Here is a 6,932-nt window from a genome sequence, read left to right on the forward strand (position 1 = left end):
CATCGCCGTCTCGGAGGAAGGGGAAGGAAAAGGCTCATTGTGTCATTTCGCCACGGTTTTCACGGCCGGCCGAGCGCGGCCGTCCCCCGAGAGCCATACCCTTGCGAGAGCGCTTGCCTTGCGGCGGGATTCTCATCACCCCCATCCCCCCACCCCCAAACAGTTCGTCCGAGCCCCTGCGCACGCAGACATCCGAAATATTAAATAAAATGAGGGAGGTCCTCATCAAAGGGGAATTCTCCAGCCCTTTCTGTCACCTTTAGCTGGTTTTTAAGCCTCCCCGTCGCTCAGAGCCCTGAGGATTGTGAGCTACCTGCTCTGCTCCTCCCCAGATGAGACACTCCAGGGGAAAAAAATACCTGTGGAGATCAGAAGGAGAAAAGCCCCAGCGGGGAGGAGAAGCCCAGTGAGAGCAGCCGGTGCAGCATGCGGCGGGACAAGGGCAGCACTCGGGGGAATTGTTGCTTGCTCAGAGGGCAGCATCCGTGAAGTCCAGCTTCTCCCCTGGCACCGCTGAAGAAAAAGCTCCAGGGGTTTCGTGGCAAGAGATGGGAGAGAGAAAAAGGGGGAGACCCCTGGGAGGGATGTCCCAGAGGGGCTGTTACATGCCCGAGTGGCAATTTTGGGGTGCTTACGACAGGGAGTCTCTGATACAAAGAGAAGCAAACGACCATGTAAAGGAGACCACCAACCCCTCCACCTCCACCCTCTCCAGCATCTGCCAGGGCATCTCAGCCCTCCCGAAAGGACCCTGTCCCTTGGCCAGCCACTGCCCTCATTAACCAAACAGGTCTCCAAAAGAGAGGTTCTTTGGGGCAGCAACGGCCCCCCAGCTCTGCAGCACTGCCCAGGCAGTGGCACACACCTGGTGACAGCGAGGGGATGCTGGAAACCCCCCACATCAGCACGGCATCTACGGTCCTGCTTATCTTACCTCCTCCAGCATCACCCCAACCCAAAGCAGAGCCCTTTTCTGTACTCCTGTATCAGAGCATCCTTCACGGGCAGGGGGACGACCATCATTGACCTGTCACGCCCTGGAGGACCAGCGGCAATAGCCAGTCCTGCTCTGCTAGCCACAGGGAGTGAAAACCAGGCTTGGCCGTAACATCAGCATCTTCCTCCCCAGGAGATGCTGTGGAGGGACAGCCCGTGAGCAGCACGCCATACAAACCCAGGGAAATAATGCTGGGACTGGTGCTGAGGGGACTGCGGCATCCTCGACACAGCCTGGCCAAACCCAGATGCTGCCGCACAAGGGCACTCTCGGAAGAGAGTCGAAAGCCTTCCTGTGGCTTTTAAGTCCTTTCGAGCCATGCAGGGGCGAGAGAGCTGGGTGAGTCACTCCTGCCATGGAGCATCCTCATCGGGAGAGCTCAGATGGAGCCAATTAGTGTGAAATTGCTCAACGCCCCGTCCGTCCCCGCTCAGAGGGGATGCTGCCTGCCCCCCGCACACATCAGCAGCAGCCCACGGAGGCAACAACGCATTTGTGACACAAAGTTTGAGTTCAGCAGAAATCCAAGAGCATTACTAATTGACTGTCTGCTGAGGGTGATTATTATAATTAAGTCAGACTTCAGAAATTGCAAGTGACATGTAAAAACACATCCCAGATCCCCAATTTTCATGTAATGTGATGGTGAGGGTTTAACCGCCTTCCCCTTGCTGGCTTTTGCTGGTTGGGTTTTCACGGGGACGCCCGATCTATAAAACCCGATTTGCAGGTTGTGTTTTTTATCTGTCACTTCCACTGTTGACCTTGGGTTTGCACCGGAGCGCGGGAGATGGAAACCCCGGCGATGTGCCGGCAGGCACCCTCCCGGCGCCGAACCAAACCCAGTCCCCAGCACCGGGCTGGGAGACGGGCAGTTTTGTGCCTGCTCCATCTGCTTCGCTAACTCACAGCCCTCCCCAGGAATGATTCACCTTAACGAGGAAAGGAGAGGCCCCGGGGCTGCTCACCGGGGCGCCGGGAGAGCATCCGCCCCGTGACTCTGTCGTGGCACACCGCCTCGGCTGGAAGCGGCCAAGAACCAGGGCAGCCCGTCTCCCCCAAGATTCAGGTTGGGTTATTAACCCGCCTGTGCCCGTATGAGACTTTCCAAGCAGCTTTTTCATGGTGGTACCCCCCCAAAAACACCCACCTGGGAGAGCAGCTGCTTGGCGAGATGGAGGGATCCTGCTCCCCAGCTCCATCCCCAGCCAAAACCCATCTCCATCCCCAGCCAAAACCCATCTCCCACCACGTTGGCAGCCGCATCCACCCTCCAGCACCCACCTCCCTCCTCGGTGCGTTTGTAGGGAGCCCGTGGGCACCCGCAGACCCACCGGGGCGCTGGGACCCCAGCTGCAGCTCTGCCCCCCGGATTGACGTGGGTATTCATCACTCCATTCCCCTTTTTTTTACAGACAAAGGCTCCCCGGGGGTGGCTGTGTCTGTCGCACACGATAAGTGGCCTATTTTCTTTCCCCGATCGCAACACGGCACGACTCCAGCAGTAGGCGGGCGCCGCCAGACAGCCAAGCTCACATCTGCCGGGGACAGTTCTCCAGCACCGGGAGGGAGGCAGAGAGGAGGAATCGGCGCTGAGCAGCGGGTGACATCCCCGCCTCCTCGGCAGCTACACGGGGAAGCACCTCTTTTGTGGAAGTTACTAAAGTATTGGGCAATTTTTTGCTTCACGCCCTTGAGCAAAAAGCCGCCCAGGAGAGCGGGGCTGGGCACAGGGCACAGGGGAAAGTGTTGACAGCTCCGGATGTTTTGAAGGCAGAAGGATGTGATGCAAAATCCCGCTGGAAGGAATGGGGGCAGAACAAGAGCAGGGAGAAATGAGAGAAAAGCTCCGATAAAAGCCCCAAAGCCCAGGTCTCGCGTGCAAACACCACGGGGCCAGGCTGATGCCACGGTGTGAGTTGAGTCCCATAAAAGAGGGGCAGGTCCTCCGCTGCGGCTGGACGTGTCTGTGGCTGCCCACCAGGACCCCCAGAGCACAGCAAAGGCACGTGGAGGGGGACAAGGGACATAAGACACTTCAACACCACAGAGTTGCTTGCGTAACGATAAATTAATTTGCGTTAGAAGGACCCACAACTGTACGAAACCATCCAAGCCCCAAAGGATACGCACTCTCCACAGTCTCGTGGCCTAAGGGATTTGGTTCAGACTCCCAAGACAAGGAAGGTGATGGGTTCCCGGTGTTTATCCAGCCGTGCCCTCCCATGCCCTCTCACAGCCCAGACCACCCTCCCGTGGCCACCCCGCACCGTGGCCACCCCGCACCACCTCCCCTGTGCCCAGCCCAGAAGCTGCCCGCAGCTCACCAAACCCTTCCAACCCAACACCCCGACGTGAACATACAATGCAACAGCGTGTCGCAACACCGCGTACGGTTGTGACACGGCTGCTAAAAACCCTAAATAAGCCGCTCGTCCAGACTGGCCCCCCGCAAATCCTTCCTAATCCAATCTGCTTTATGGCATTAAGTTGGACCCTCCCATACTGAACGCCCCTATTTGCACAACGGTTGGGAAAATCCTCTCGTTTCCTTATTCCCGGTTGAATCTCTGATGCAGAGAGCACCAGAGCTTCCTTCTCCTTATGGAAGTATCTAAGGATGAGGATCCGCCTGCGCTCTCAGCCTCACACCCCACTGGCGCATCCCATGCGTGGTACACCACCAGTCCTGGCATGGGAAACCATCTCCCCTGCGCCGACTGTAGCCCCACCAAACACAGCCGAACGCAGCCAAGCAGCTTCTCCTTTGCCGGGTGTATACGTGGTTTAAAACACAGGGTTTTCTCTGTCTTAACCAGACACAACGGAAGAGCTGGAGGGGATGAGCCCTGCGCTGACCTCCGGCTTGGCCCAGTAAATCACAGCTGGGATCTAGGTTATGAAACAAGCCCCAAAACACAGCAATTTGGGGCATTATTCATGCCAAGCAGAAGATGCCGGAGCACACGCTCCCCACCGCAGCTCGGTTGGGGTGATGCTCTGCCCTCCCCGGGGCCACCCCACGGTGGGATCCCACGGCCGGGGGACACGACTGCAGCGCCAGCTGCCACTTACCTCTCCACTGCTTGCCACAGGCTGTCAAAGACACACACCTCCTTGATGCTAACTTCTTTAGGGAGGAAAAAGCCTCCCTGGGGTTCTCTCGCTTAGCAAACATCTGCCACAGCACGTGCGCAAGAGGAGCTCGGCGAGGGAGGCGGGCGTCAGCGAGTTAGGACCAAGGTGTTATAATTACCCTCAGCCTCCCCGCAAGCTGCAGAGCGCCGAAAAGTTATGCCACGGGAAAAGAGAAGCCATCAAACCTATTTATAACGCCTTCCCGGGGTGACACAGATGGCCGGGCTGACACGCGCTCCAGCAGCGGGAGCGGGGCCGCTCTCCCTGCAAACGCGCCCGCACCGCGTTCGGCTCCATCAAATCCTAAATACAGCAACCGGGGCCCGCGCGGGTGTTGCGTACGCACCATCGCTGGCTGCGTGCCGGCACGGCCCCGGGGAAGAGCTCCTGCTGCACCCGCAATTTAAATAATTCCCCTCAGCGCCGCTCTTCGCCTTCTTCCTTCCCGGTAAACCAGCCCATGGGAGGACAGCAAACCACCCAGGGAGTGCCGGCAGCGGCGGAGCTGAGAGAAAGGAAGGTGGTTTTAATCCTTCCCGCCTGTGCGAGGCGGCCGGGATGGGCGAGGAGCAAACGCGGGGCTGCCGGGAGTGCAAAGGTTGCATCATGGAGCGACGGCTCAGCTTTCGGCTCCGGCAGTGTCACGGGGCCGGGGCGGTGGTGAGGACCTCGCCAGCATCACGGGGCGGCTCCCGAAGCGGCAGAAGGGGCCTCGGCGTGGCAGGATACACCTCAGCCTGTGCAAACCGCTGGGTTTCCCCGGGAAAGGTGGTGCGGACAACCCGGCGCTGCAGCACGACGCTGGGCAAAACCCCGCGGTGTCCCCACCGGCCTCCCCAAAACATGCTGACACCCGCAGTGCTTGCCCAACACCGCTCCCATGGTTTATGTTCCCTCTCCGTTTTCTGGCTCAGTTGCTAGAAAAGAGTGACAAGTCACGGTTATCACCTCCAATGCGTTGTCTTACCCAGGCAGAGTGTGGTCCTCCATCGCTGCCCCACACACGGCGAGAGAGGAGCCCGGGGCATCCCTGCGGTCCTCGGGGCGTTCAGACATGAGCAGCTCAGGACGAGCGCAGGGGATGCTCGGGAGATGCTGGTGGCCGCAGCACCAAAGGGAAGGTCACCGGCACGACGGTGCAGATGACTCAAGCCCAGCAACGCGGATGCTAAGGGCACGACACGCTGGCAGGGGACCGAATGCCATTTTCCTGCATTTATTTCCAAATCCTGATGAAGACGTGGATTCCCGAGTGGGCCACTTCACCCATCCTCTCTCCTGCCTTAGTGTCACCTCCCCGCAGACCTCCCTGCTCTCCTAATCTTCTTTCCCGAGGGTTGGCTGATTTAACTTTAACATCACCAGCATCCTCTGCAATCCTCCATGTGCAGCCTGGCATCACCACCGACCTTCCCCATCCTGCGCACGGTGCCCAGCAGCGAGCGGGCAGGTACAGCGAGGACGAAAGACCCGTTGCATTTCCAGACAGGAAATCACTCCATCCCTCGGGAGCCTCATCCCTAATTATTTTGCATTAAGAGCTTCCGAATTCACGAGCACGACAACCAAGAAGAGGAGAAAAGCAACTAAATTAACTCCAGCCATGGAACGCAGCTTCGCCTCGCGGTCCTGCAACCCTCCGTGACATGGCATGCTCCTTCCAACAGGATGGGATGGGATGGGATGGGATGGGATGGGATGCCAGCCAGCTGGTACCAGTCACCCCCAGGTGATTATTTCTTAACGTGTACCGAATCTAAGCAAACAACACTCATTTTGCACACACCCACCAAAGCCGCTTCCCCGGCAAAACCCGTCACGCTCTCTCGAAGGGCTTTGTGCAACAGAATTTCCTCTCCAGTTACAACAGCCAGCAGTGACTCTCGGCTCTCTGTTTGTGTAAAGCTCTATCACATGCCGGATAACAGCCCAACAAGGAATTTATAAATACAGTCTTTTGAGGCAGTAATTGTCACTCCAGCCATCTGTTAAAATGAAGAGAGCTCGGCGGCAGCAGCACGGCAGAGGTAAAAATACAGGGGAAAGCATCGCAGCGGTGCCATGGATGAGCCTCCGAGGGGGAGGCAGGGGAGATGCCGTGATTTGGGATCGCGTGAGAGTTGCGCTTGGACCACTGGCCGTTGATCCTAGGGCTCACCCTGCTCACACTCTGACAAAACGCCCGATCCCCAAACAACATCAAATTTGCCAACTTTTGCCATTCCACGCCGCCTTCTTGCCACGTAAGGTGCAGGTCAGCAACCAGGATTTTCACCCAGCAGACTCCCGCGGCTTTTCCAGGCAGGATCAGCCATGCCGCCCGCGCTCCAGGAGCCCCGAGGGACTGCTCCGGCCCCACACGCTCCCCAGGGAGCCCCACAGCACCAGTTTGTTTTTTACCTCCACCCCGTGGGCGCTGGCTCCCTGGGGCTGCTCCTTCCAGCGGGCGAGAAGCGTCCGGCAGCAGGCGATGCCCTGCGTGCCCCGGCGAGCTCGGTGCCGGCGAGGACACGGCCTGGAGTTACAGGGACAGTTTTGCAAGCGTTTACCGGTGCGCGATGATTAATTAAAGCTACGGCTGTCAAAACGAAAGATAAACGAGGTGAGCCAGTGACGCACCCCGGGGCTTTTCCCTCTCCCCGGGTGCCGCCCCGCTGCCGATGCTCCCCGAGAGCCGGGATGGGAGCCCCAAAGGGACCGCCTGCCGAAATACCACCCGGGGCAGGACTGGAAAGACCTGTTGCTGCTCACACTGCCGGAGCCATGAGGGCACGGGGCCGGGAGGAGAGGAGTGGCG

The sequence above is a fragment of the Charadrius vociferus genome, unplaced genomic scaffold (assembly GCF_000708025.1).
Source record: "Charadrius vociferus isolate BGI_N301 unplaced genomic scaffold, ASM70802v2 scaffold439, whole genome shotgun sequence".
NCBI lineage: Eukaryota > Metazoa > Chordata > Aves > Charadriiformes > Charadriidae > Charadrius > Charadrius vociferus.